Consider the following 13,873-nt stretch of genomic DNA (forward strand, 5'->3'; position numbering starts at 1 on the left):
GTATGAGGTGTGCACATTGATACTGAAGTGTTATTGCTTTCAACCCTTCCAGTGATCACCGCCGGGAAATACATATATACGGTTACATCTATATTTATCTGTATATTTTAAAAAAATGTGAGTTCATACTAATACTCCAATTGCAGTTTAGTGCCACAGGATTCATTCTAATCTTCACTACTTCCATATCTGTGGTGTCTTATTTTTTTTTAAATTTTATTTATTTATTCATGAGAGACACAGAGGCAGAGACACAGGCAGAGGGAGAGCCCGATGCAGGACTCACTGCCAGGACCCCTGGGTCATGCCCTGAGCTGAAGGCAGATGCTCAACCACTGAGCCACTCAGGCGTCCCTACAGCCTCTTTGATAGTGAAAAAATTGGTTACCATTATCCTCAATATATTTACTTATTTTTCATTTTACTAGTATGTAAATAGTCTACCAAAAAATTAATGTAAATATTGTAAAAAAAAAAAGTTTAAGATTTTACATCCTTATGAAAAATGGTTATTTGAACGAAATTTAGAAATTTAGATTTTTCTTACAAAAATTATGTTGACACGATAAGGCTTCTTTTGTGTACGTATGATTTTATTGACTTTCTTTGTTCCATCATAAAAGGGTATTTTTACAAAATATTTATGGATTTCTTAACTTCTCCCAAGTGCCTATAATCCTTTGATACTCAAATCAGTCTTTCTAATCACCTATCCCATCAGCTTTTTGCAAAATTTGCTGTTGATTTTTATCATATTGTCATGTGGTCTTCAAAAAAACTTTGATATTATAGTTCTTAAAGGATATTTGAATGTGAATGTGAACTTTAAAAAATTTGTAATCTGTTAATGGATGAATATTTTTTCTTTTAGAGTGACTCTTAATTATATAACTGTTAGGAATCAGATACCGAATACTCAGATTCTCTATATTCGTATTTCTGTTAGGAAGGTATATTGAGAATTCAGGAGGCCACCCTTTGTGCTTTAAGGCTCTTTTATGAAGATTTGGGTCAGGGAATAAGTAGTTGTCTGGATTTGGGGTATGTGTAGAGTTGTTTTTCAGTCAAGATTAATTGACAATCTCAGGAGCCCAGTCTGCTAAAGATGGAAAACATGATAGGTATATTCCTATCTTTAAAAAAAAATACCAGTGAAGATAATTCTCCCTTAACTAATCTGCCATTAGTTCTTAAAATAAAGAAGGGCTTTTGAGCAACCAAACACTGGGACTATTCATTTGAAATCCTCCCTTGGACAAAAGTGAATAAATTTTCTCAACTTTATCCTGGCATCAAGCCGGTAAAAAAAGATCCTAGTCATTTGAATATTGACTCCTTATATGCATCCCTCCAAATCGTCTTAAAGCACATTTGAAACTACTAGGTATTATCCAGGACCATCTGTAGGAGATTGAGTTACTAAATTCTCTCCTGAGTATCAAGCGTTGCCTACTCTTCTGTAAGACACAGCATGCATGAGAAAAGGCAATAATCAGATATACATATTGAGCGGTGGTTCTTAATTATTACGCATTCTAGAAGGGCGTGTGTGTGTGCGCGCGTGCGCATGGGTCTATCTGTAGAGGAGGAGGTGTTGTAATGCCAAAACTATTATGTGCTCCTTCAGATCTGGTAAAATCAGGAGGGTCTTGAATGGCCTAACTATAAGTTAGTTTTCTTCCCTACTCTCCTCCTGAGGAATGAGATCCTCTAGCTAAACAACCCTCCTTATTAAATAGATCTGGTGCAGTTTCTGCATATCTGTGAATAACAGCTTTCATTTCCCTGCCAGCTGCAGAATTATTTAAACAAGCCAATCACATCCTCTTCTAGGATCCAGAGGACACCTCACCCTTTTGGTACTGCAAAGCCTGCTTTGCACAGCTCCTAGTGGTTCATTTTGTTCTGGAGGGCAATCTCTGTGCGCCGGCCCTGCATGAGTGTATGTGGCCACAGCTAATTTTACCTGTCCAGTATCAGGTGTTGTGTATTTGACCATCCTTGTAACTCTCGAACAGGAATCCTTTTTTCACCAATGAGGTAAATAGGGAGGCAGTTAAAACAGAGGGAGACATGCATTTTTCCAGGGAGCTTCACCAAGTTTCTCAAATAGTCTTGTAACTCTTGCCGTCCCTCCTCCCGAGGCTAAAAACTACTGGTGTATAAACTTTGTAGGATGTATTTACTAAGCTCTTTTGGAAAGTTTCTTTATTGCCTAGCATTTAAGCATGTGAAGTTTGTTTTAAACTTCCTCAGTTACTTGGATTAGGTATAAAATGGGAGTATTCCTGTTTGAGCCGAGCTTTAATCTGGGAGCCTGCTTTATGCTTTTGGGAGGGCTGATGTTGAATAATTGAAATAATAACAATGTTCAGCTTCTACTTTCGGGGAAATGAGTTGTGTTCATATGTTGCCTCTTTGAATCCTTACGTAAAAACAAATGTGGGGGCGCCTGGGTGACTCCGTTGGTTAAGTGTCTGACTCTTGATTTTGGCTCAGGTCATGATCTTGGTCAGGATTGAGCCCTGCATCCGGCTCTGTGCTCTGTGCAGTCTGCTCCTCCCTCTCCCTCTGCTCCTCCTCCCACTCATGCTCTCCCCCCTCCCCCCAACCAAGTAAGTAAGTAAGTCAATAAATAAAATCTTAAACAAAAACAAAATGTGAAGTGGTGATTTAAGCAAGACAAAATAGGCAAAGAGGATAAGCACAGCGGAGAGAAAGATAACACAATTTTAAAATATCAGTTAATATGCTTTTAGTTTAAGTATTAATAAGAGTACTGGCTTATATAATTGAGTTTTATTGGCATTTGTAGCTGGAAATTCCAGGCTTCAGGGTTGACTGGTCTAGCTGTTTAAAGGATATGATCATGAGCCTAGTTTCTTTTTCTCATTTGTCCAGGATTGGCTTCGTTGTTATACTGGCTTCCCTCATCGTGAGTGATAGATTTCAGCAACCACTGGGGCCATATACTTCCTTTTCCTCATCCATCTAATGGCAGGCAGATGCTCCCTACTCATGATCATTCAATACGATCTCTTAACTTCATTTTGATATTGTGCCACTTTCTGTGACCACGGGATTCCTAACCTTAGACCTATATTACCACTGTAAAGAAGACTTACTGGCTTGTACGCTGAGAATCATTAGTGTATAAATCAGATACACATTCTTCAGCTTTGTCCCTGGAAGTGAGTGCTATCTCATCCTAATTTCCCAGCTGCTGCACGATGGAGTAGAATGGGTGTTAGTGGGACCCCTGGACATTCATGATGTTAACTCTACTGAGAAATGATTAATTGAAAAAATGTCTGAAATAAATATGAGTAGCTTAGCAACATTTTTAGTGTACAAAATTTAACTAAAGGCTAGGCTCCTGCAAACTGGCTTCTGGGGCAGAGGCTCCTTTAGTTCAAAATAATTTTTAAAAAATATTTGATTTTTAAGTAATCTTTGTGGGGCTCACACTCACAACCCCGAGATCAAGAGTTCCACGCTCTACCTACTGAGCCAGCCAGGTGCTCCTCGTTCAAAATATTTTTACCCCGAGAACAAGACTTAACCAAATAGGGAGCCCAAATAGGGAGTATTCATAGAATGCTATGAAGATGTATGTAAATTTAGATTGTGTAGAGTAACTCTGTGATTCAAGTAGCATAGTTGCAATAAATTTTATAATTTGACTCTGAGATAATATAAAATGTATTTATTGGTCTCTGACTGTGGTTGCTGACATAGAGCTCCAACAACCCTTTTAATTTCTTCAGCGATAACAGTACTAGGAACATTTTTTGTTCTAGTATTTGATCTATGACCCTGCTTCCCGACATATAGAGTTCCTAAATCCTTCTGAATTTCCTGGGCTATAGTAGTTTCTTTTGTTCTAATGAGGGGATTCTTGGTGGGCTCCTGGATGGGGGCTGGTTGCCAGGAAGACCAAACCATTACAAGCTTGGAATTCTCAGCCTGACTCCATCCTTCAGAGAGGGCAGGGAAGTTGGAAGTGGAGTTAAATGATAGGTCATGCCTGGCAGAGGAAGCCTCTGTAAATGGTACGCGGTCCGGAGAGCTGGGTTGGTGAACATGTGGAGATGTTGGGAGACTGGCTGCCTGGAGAGGGCGTGGAAGCCGTGTGGCCCTTCCCATGTAACTTCCATCTGGATCTTCATCTGTATCCTTTTATAAAAAATTGGTAAATAACCAGTAAACTCTTGTCCTGAATTCTGTGAGTTGCTCTAGGGAGTTATGTCTAGCTGCTTGGTGACGTGAAGCACAGGTGACGACTTGAAATGGGCATCTGAAGGCGGCAGGGTGGTGGGGGCACTCTTACGGGACTGGGCCTGTAACCTGCGGGATCTGCTGCTACCTCCAGGTGGATAGTGCCAGGATTGAGCTAAGTTGTAGGACACCCAGCTGGTATCACAGAACTGTTTGCGTGGGGAGACCCCCCACATCCTATGTGGGAAGTACTGTAGGTGTGGTGGTTGTGTGAAAGAAAGGAGTAACACAAGAAGAGGGCGGAGTTGGTGTTTTTTTTTTTTTAACTCAGACTTCTTCAGTTCTATAAGGATTACTAAGACCCCTGACATCTAGTTTTTGATTGTCTCAAGTGCCTGGTATCACAGACTGTCATCACCAAAGCACAGCAGTGACGTATGAGATAGAAATGCCACAGCAGCGTGACTCTTAGGCGTTGGATTCACCCTCGTTCTCACCCTATTTTATGTGGCAGATTATTTTGTTGTTTCACCTTCGTCACATGTTGCAGTGTGAAATATTCAACATAATCTCGCCTGCCTGCTCAGATCCCCTCGATGCCCCTGCCCCTAGGCTGCTCTGCCTCTGTAGCCTCCTCTGTTGCTTAGCAGAGCAGCGGGGCCCTGCTCCTTGGTGGTGCCCAGCCAGCCAGGCTGACGTGGGATGCTCTGGGGGGTCTCCTCCTGCTGTTCTTTCCGATCTTGGGTGAAAGGCCAGGACACAGGACTCAGGGGTCGCCCCCTGCACGTTTGTGGAGGCTGGAGGACACGATCTGGAAGTGCAGTGAGGTTTACTGTTAGTGGGATAAACACTGCCTAGAGGAAAGTAGGGGAGAGGAGAGAATCTTCCAGATTTTATTCCTCTTTTTTCTCTGTGGACTACGCTGAGGTTTTGTTTTGTTTTGTTTTGTTTTTGTAGACTATCAGGAGATGATGCAAGGAGAGTACCAAGTAGATGCATTTGCCAAAGCGACCTATCGTATCTTTTCAGAGCTTGTTGTAAAGTGGTAGCTAGCACTTTGCTTTATGTGGTTCCTTGCCTTTGTTTCCCTTTTTTAAAAGCCTGATGCCCTCTGTGAGCAACTCCCAGATAAAGCCACTAGCATTCTAATCATTGCTTCAGGTTCTATTTACCAGAGAATTTGGGCTAAGATAAATTGATAAGGCATGAATTTGTGCCTTTTTTTTTTTTTTTTTGGACTGTCCTAAGATCTAGAAATAATTTCAGTAGTCACAGTACTCTTTTTGCCTAAAAAAAATTTATGGAAAAAAAATCACCCCTACTCCATAGTTATTTCTTATTGTTAAATTTAGTAGATGTAATTATTTAAATTCTATTTTAGAAATTTGTACTTAGTATATTTTTAATGGCTAAAGAGTTAAAATGTATTAACTACTATTTTTATTTTTTATTTTTTTATTTTTTATTTTTTTCCAAGAGTTAAAGCAGAAATTTAAAAAATCCATTTTATATACTGTTTTAGGGACAAAAAAATGTAGTCCTCAACATTTAGGAAATCAATTTTATCCTCAGAAGTGCTTTGGGAGAAGACAGATTCTTGTGCCCTTTCCTCCAAAAGATACTTCTGTTGATATTCCTGAAAATGATGTGCTGCGGGATGCCTGGGTGGCTCAGTGGTTGAGCATCTGCCTTTGGCTCAGGACGTGATCCCACGGTTCGGGGATCGAGTCCCGCATCGGGCTCCCTGCATGGAGCCTGCTTCTCCCTCTGCCTGGGTCTCTACCTCTCCCTCTCTCTCCCTCTCTCTGTGTCTCTCATGAATAAATAAATAAAATCTTAAAAAAAAAAAAAAAGAAAATGATGCGCTGCGAGAAGACAGATTCCTTTGCCCTCTCCCCTCAAAAGATTCTTCTATTTATACCCCTGAAAATGATGCATTTATAACCCCACCTCTCAAGGACAATCCTGTTGAGATCCCTCAACCTCTGCAAAGAGTGAAGAGATACTAGCAGAGAACCTTCTCAGGATGCCGTGCCTCGCTGAGGTGTAGTGCAAAGGATCCATAAAATGGTGGTTGCTCCAGGGGAGTGTGTTTGCTCCTGGTAGGCCGCTGTGAGAGAGCCCGCCGGCCCAGCAGGGCGGCCCCTAGGTGCGAAGTGTGGCCAGATGGGACTGCATGGCCTCCAGAGCCGCTTCCTCCTCCTCATCTTCTGATGCAGCCATCGCTCCTGAGGTTCGGGCCCTGCAGGGGCGTCGGTCACTTTACTAGGTGCTTTGCCTGAGGCCCCTGCTGTGACTTCAAACGATTTTGTCATTTCATCCTGATCATCCATGCTCTCAAAAGTGTCCTCTAACATTTCTTCTATGATGCCAGCCTCCATCATCTGTTTGGATAGCTCTTTCATGGTGGCCTGGATTTCTGGGATCTTCACGAGACTGCATGGCCTCCATCACTTCTGCTCTTCCGCAGGGAACCAGCCACTCGCAAAACCGCCAGCTGGTTCTTCATCCCCATGAGCACAGAGTTCACGTGAGCCTTGAAAGCTTAGAGCTTGCTCACAGCCTTCCTTGACCTGATCATCTCCTGGGCTAGGACCACACAGACGGCCTCCTGACCCTTCTTGGCAGCATCCTTCACTGACCATTTTACTTTTTCTTTTTCTCTTTGGATATCTCTTATTTGACTGTCAACTCTCATTCCCTTTCTTATCTTCAGTGACCATTCATTGACCAGCTCTTTGGGTGGCTTCTTCTGGGTTTTCCCAAACAGCCCCATGGTGAACTGAACTCGTCTTGCCCCTGCCGGCTTTCCGTTCCCTGCTCCCAGGCAGGTCACCGGCAGCCGCCTGGGCGGGGCAGGTGAGAGGAGACATATTTTTATTTTTAAGGATAATTTTGAACATTTTATAATTTTAAAACATTAAGAGAAATTGAAAGAATCATACATTGAACACCCATATGCCCATTACCAAGATTCTACAATTAGAATTTTATGGCATTTGCTTTATTACTTATCTATCTATTCATTTGTCAATCTTCTTTTAAAATTATTTAATTTATTATTATTATTACCTTTTTTTTTTTTTTAAGTAGGCTCTATGTCCAATGTGGGGCTTGAACTCACAGCCTCTAGATTGAGTCACATGCTCTACTGATTGAGCCAGTTGGGTACCCTAATCTATCTTACTTTTTAAAAATGAAATAAAGAAATTTTTATTATTAGAGTATAGTTGACATACAATCTTAAATTAGTTTCAGGTGCATAGCTCCAGAGTGACTTGACAGTTTATACTTACTCAGTACTCCCCATGATAAAATGTAGTCACCATACAACATTATTACAATATCATTGACTATATTCCCAATGCTGTACTTTTTATCTCTGTGACTTATTTATTTTTTAACAGGAAGTTTGTAGCTCTTAATCCCCTTCATCTGTTTTGCCCACTCCCCACCCCCTTCCCTCTGGCAACCATCAGTTCTCTGTACTTATGAGTCTGTTTCTATTTTCTTGTTTGTTTATTCATTTTGTTTTTTAGATTCCACATATGAGTGAAATCACATGGTATTTGTCTTTCTCTGTCTGGCTTACTTCGCTTAAGATAATACCCTCTGTGTCCATCTGTGTTATTGTAAATGACAAGATCTTATTCTTTTTTATGGGTGGGTAATAGTCTGTTATGCACGTGCGTGTGTGTGTGTGTATGTGTGTGTGTGTACCACATGTATATCCATTCGTGGATACTTAGGTTGTTTCCATATCTTGGCTCTTGTAAATAATGCTGCAGTAAACATAGGGGTGCATATATCTTTTTTTTTTTTTAAAGATTTTATTTATTTATTCATGAGAGACACAGAGAGAGAAAGAGAGAGACAAGGTAGAGGGAGAAGCAGGCTCCCTGCAGGGAGCCCGATGTCGGACTTGATCCCGGGACTCTAGGATCATGACCTGAGCTGAAGGCAGATGCTTTAACCGCTGAGCCACCCAGGTGTCCCACTTTGGGTAAATTTTTAATGGAATTACTATATCGTATTACTATTTTTTTTAATTTTTATTTATTTATGATAGTTACAGAGAGAGAGAGAGAGGCAGAGACACAGGCAGAGGGAGAAGCAGGCTCCATGCACCGGGAGCCCGACGTGGGATTCGATCCCGGGTCTCCAGGATCGCGCCCTGGGCCAAAGGCAGGCGCCAAACCGCTGCGCCACCCAGGGATCCCCCGTATTACTATTTTTAATTTTTTGAGGAACCTTCATACTGTTTTTCCAGTGTTTATGCCAATTTTTATTCCCACCAGCAGTATGTGAGTGTTTTCTCCTCTATATTCTTATCAACACTTGTTATTTCTTATCTTTTTGATACCGACCATTCTGACTGGTATGAGATGATACATCATTGTGGTTTTAATTTACATTTCCCTGATGATTAGGGATGTTGAATGTGTTTTCATGTGTCTGTTGGCCATCTGTATGTCTTTGGAAAAATGTCTATTCAGGTCCTCTGCCCAATTTTAAATTGGGTTATTTATTTTTTTAGTGTTAAGTTATACAAGTTCTTTTATGTATTTTGGATATTAACCTCTTATCAGATGTATCATTTGCAAATATCTGCTCCCATTCAGTAGGTTGCCTTTTTGTTTTGTTCTGTGCTGAGGATTCTTTGCAGTTTTCACTACTGTGCTTTGGAGATTTTTATTTTTAGAATGTGTAGATGTACCTCATTCTTTTAATTGCTGCAGAGTATACAATGGTATGAATATATCATTTTTAGGATTTTTGTTAAAAACAATCCTGCAGTGTATATCATTATACATGTGGCCTTATGAACATAGGCAAATAAATTGTCAGATCATACATAACATGTTTGCATTACATTTTAATATGGTGTGCCAAACTACCTTCCAAAATCATTAGTGTGTGAGGGAATTTATTTCCCTCCCTCCCTCCCTCCCTCCCTTCCTTCCTTCCTTCCTTCCTTCCTTCCTTTTATTTATTCATGAGAGACGCAGAGACACAGGCAGAGGGAGAAGCAGGCTCCATGCAGGGAGCCCGATGTGGGACTCTATCCCGGGATTCCAGGATCACGCCCTGAGCTGAAGGCAGATGCTCAACCACTGAGCTACCCAGGCATCCCCCCCATCTTTAACACATGCCGTTAAACCTTTTTAACCCTTTTTCTTAAACTTTTTAAACTTTTGCCAATTGAATCAGTAAAAACTACTTTGATCTTTTAATTTCTGTCGCCCTTTACTTGTTAGGTTGAGCTCTTTATATATTGGATTTCTTTTATTCTTTAAATATTCTTTGGTATTCTACATCCATTATTCTATAGCATTGTTTTTCTTAGCTTGCAAGAGTTATTTATAATTTGATTTTGATTATATAGGTAATACATCAATGTATTTTTATACCTTTTCTAATAATACAGATAAATTCATTAGTTTTTTTTACCATTCTCCTCCATGTCATTCTCCTTCCAGTAATAGTTACTCTAATTTGGTGCCTATCATTCTAGATCACTGCTGTCCAGTAGAAATATAATATAATCATGTGTATAGATTGTAAAATTCAGTAGAAATATAATCATGTGTATAGATTATAAAATTTTCTAGTAGCCACATTAAGAAAAAGTAAAAAAAAAACAAAGTAATAAGCAAATGGAACTAATTTTTATAATGCATTTTATTTACCTCAATATGCATATCATCTCAATATGTAATTAGAAAGGGGGTGTATATTTTACATTTACATCTCAATTTGGATGCTGAATTTTTTTATTGTGAATTCTTGATCAGTATTTATATTTGATAATAGAGTTGAAAAAATAGATTTGTATTCCCATGTTCTAAACATAGATAAATGTTGTTCACTATCTGGAGTTTTAAAAATTTTGTTTATATTCATATCTACATCTATAAAACTAGTTCATTTGTTTAAGAAGAATCAGTTTGACTTGAAGCAAATCATGTTTTAAAAGTATGTGTATCCAAGTTAAGTAAATATACTATGTCAAATCTGTATTATTAACATTGAATTCAAATGATCATTGTTAACTTAAAAAGGATATCTGAATTTAAATATCAACAAAGTAGTTTTCAAAATTTTCTTACAACTTTTGCATGCAATTTGAGTATGACTCTTAATTATAATTAAAATTTTCTATTGATTCATATTAGAAAAATGTATGTAGTCGCTTACTGATTTGTATCATGAAGATTTTCACTTTAAACATATATTCTCTTACCTATCTGACCAGGTCACAAATATACTCTTCTTTTCCTCAAAGCTTCAAATTCAGCTCATTCATTTAACAGTGTGATATTGAGTAGAAAATGTAAATGATATTACCGTTTTTTTTTGTCTTTGATTATTGAATGTTTGACAAGCATTCTTTTTCTTTCAAAAAAATGTTGACTTGTAGTTAACAGTACAATAATTCTTTATAAAATTTCCATGACTCAACCAGTGAGCACTGGTGAAGAACAAAAAACATCATTAAAAAACTAAATTGTATGAATCCACTTTACAAAATGAATTAAAAAATGTGGATTCATACAATTTAGGTTTTTTTTTTTTCTAAAGAAGCTCTTTCACTTGTTACATTATGAAAATACTGTACTCAACTTTTGTACGTAGACTCTATGAAAACTATCTTGAATATCGTTGTTAAAGCCATTTGGAATATGTATGCAAATGCTGTGATCACTGCCAGTTTATTGAACTGGTAAAAGAAATAGAACACAATTCATTTAATGACGTTTTTTGTTCTTCACCAGTGCAACATTTGATCCTTGGGGTGGTGAGTTCAAGCCCCATATTGGGCGTAGATATTACTTTAGAAAGGGAGAGAAAGGAAGGAGGAAGGAAGGAAGAAAGAAAGGAGATTGATTACACTGGTCGTGTGATTACGTGTAATGTCAAAGAAAAATTGCATTGGACAAGTAAAATAGGCAAAAAGACCTTACTCCAAACTATTGCAATAGAGGGTAGAGATTGAATTTAACTCCCAGTACAACAGGGATTTATAGCCAGTGGGCAGGATAAGGGAGTGAGTGGGTGAAAAATTACTGAGAGGAACTAGGTTATGATCAGGACGGAGATACGAAGCATTTGGTAAGGCATCAAGAGTGGAGGGATTCTTGCCAAGTCTGGGCCTGGCAGGCTGCCTAGGCCAAAGCCAAGGTCTACTTGAGAAGAGGGCTCAGATGAGCCCAACTAAAGTTTGGTCAAAGGGGATGGTCTTGTCAGTAATATTAGAAAGAGCAATATCTTATGTGATCAAAAGGCTATGTACAATGTAATACGACCAAAACTTAACGGAAGAATATGCTGCTTCGGTTTAAAAATTTTAAGTTTAAATTAATTAAAATTCAATAAAATGAAAAATTTAGCTCCTCCGTTCCATTAACCACATATAAAATGCTCAAGAGCCACACGTGGCTCATAGTTACTACTAAATAACAAAATTTGGCCAAGTAAATTTGAAGATCTAATTGGATTTCTTAAAGAATTCATGCATTGGGTACCACCTCCCCTAGCAGGTCAGAGAGACACTCCAAAGAGTTGTATAAAAGGGAAGGTTTTTATAGAAGGAGGGTGGGGCAAGAAAGTTATTAGCAAAAGAAAATGATTGACATGGCTGTTTTCTAGGGGTAGGGGTCTCATCATGAAGAGTACCTCATATTTCTTTGGGGGAGAGAGGACCAGATGACTGACTCACTGGTGCTGCTGGAAAGAAAAATTTCCTGACTGACCAGTTAAGGCCACATTTTGGGGGAGATTGAGACTGCAGTTAGTTTGGGTGTTAAGCCCCAACTTGGGAACTTGGTCTGAGTGACTCCATTTAGGGCCTGTGCTTTTCTTAACACTACTGTATTAGGACAATAGAGTTCTAGACCTTTTGGGAGTGCATTTTCATACAAAGTATGTATCTGCCTACAATTTGTACCTATGTATATTTTTTCTGTACCTACAGAAATACTTAGCTTTGGGTATTCCTGGTAAACATAATGGAATTATGTTTGTATTTTGTAATTTGTACAAACAAGTTATTATTTTGTATTTATTTTCCTTTTACTAGCTCATTTCATTTACCCTATGTTTTGGAGCTTATTCTATGTCAATATGTAGAATCTGCCTCTTATTATTTTAGTGCTGCCTAGAGTAGACCATAGTATGCATGTATGCTAGTGATTTTAATTGTCCCCACCTAATGTGTTCCTAGATTGCTATCAGTATTATGTAACTACACAGAATGCTTTGTTCTTCCTTGTATTTGAATATTTTTCTAACGTAGATTCTGAGAAGTAAAATTACTGCAATTTTAGAAGGTTTTACACATGTACAATGTTAATACTCTCAGACTACCATCCAAAATGCTGTTTTACACTCCCATAAATAGTACCAAAGAGAACTCTTTTCCCTGTACCCTCATCCACTTGACATTCTTTAAGAATTCTTTAAGAATTTTCCCAATCTTGTGGATGAAAAGAGTTTTTAGTATACGTTTTTGATAATTAGTGAGATTTAGTGATTTTTCATATTTTTATTAGTATTTCATTTTTTAACAACACCAGTTCTTTATTCCAAAAATAACAAAGTATTATGTAAAGGCAGTATACATATCCTGTGTTCGTGCTTTCCTTTGAGTAACTTTGGTCAGGTTGTTGGGGTGAGTCAATTTTCAGTTTGTATCTCTGTGGACAAATATCATTAGTGTTTTTATTTTCTACAATTTACTGAGCAGTAAAACTGCTTAAAGGCTATGTTAGGAGGAGGAAATATCCTCTGCCCTTCAAGGTCTTTTTAGCAGGACTAAGAATTAAATTGGCATGAAACAGATTAACAGGAGAAAATCAAATTTATTTTTGTACATATGGGGAGTCCACACAGACATGAGATTCCAAAGACCAGGAACTTGAGGCGTATATGGCTTCCTGACCTAAGAGGTTCAGGGGTATTGGGATACAAAGGGGAGGAAGACCTTTGGCAGGAAGGTGAGAGTATATGTATGGAAAATGTACATATATGTTACAGAGATACAGTAGATATGTTTCTTCAGTAAGGAGCAATCTCTGTTAGTAGCTTTCTTCCAGGTATAGGCTCCCCTTTCCAGTGTAAATTTAGGCAGTTGAGGGGGAGGTTAAGAGCTTTTCTTGAATCTGCTGGCTTTTAATTCAGAGTAATCTTCATGCCAGAATGGCTCATTTTTGGGGCAGCCTGCCCTACACTTGTATATGAGATAAAAAAAGCCTCTTTTTTTTTTTTTTGTACCTTGTTTATGTTACATTGTTACATATTGTTATGCATACATTTATTATGTTTTCAGACAGGAATTAGAAAATACATTCTAAGTTCACAAACTGGTAGCCTTGCAAATGGCTAGACTAGCTGTTCACTTTTTTTAAAAAAACAAAATTCAGCTGAGTACATTTTGAAGATCTTACTGGGTTTATTCAGTGATTTATGAATTAGGCAGCATCCCATTTAACAGAGAGAAAGGAGCTGTTGACTTGAATGACTTTTCTAGTCGGGAGTGAGAGAGAACAAGGAAATTATCCTGCCGAAAAATGGATTGGTTGTATTCACTTACCTTTAGGAGATGGCAGGAGTCCGTCCTCACTAGTGCTGATCACATAGTTCTTGATTGACCGGT

At 38.5% G+C, this 13,873-nt stretch overlaps 1 protein-coding gene and 1 pseudogene across 3 annotated transcripts in view; one reads left to right on the top strand and one right to left on the bottom strand.

Annotated features, from left to right (window-relative positions):
• RAD54B (RAD54 homolog B) overlaps window positions 1-13,873 on the top strand; it is a 100,898-nt gene that overhangs the window by 23,041 nt on the left and 63,984 nt on the right. The window lies entirely within an intron of this gene.
• LOC144300311 (charged multivesicular body protein 3 pseudogene) lies at window positions 6,334-7,082 on the bottom strand (annotated as a pseudogene).

Source organism: Canis aureus, chromosome 28 (genome assembly GCF_053574225.1).
Source record: "Canis aureus isolate CA01 chromosome 28, VMU_Caureus_v.1.0, whole genome shotgun sequence".
Classification (NCBI taxonomy): domain Eukaryota; kingdom Metazoa; phylum Chordata; class Mammalia; order Carnivora; family Canidae; genus Canis; species Canis aureus.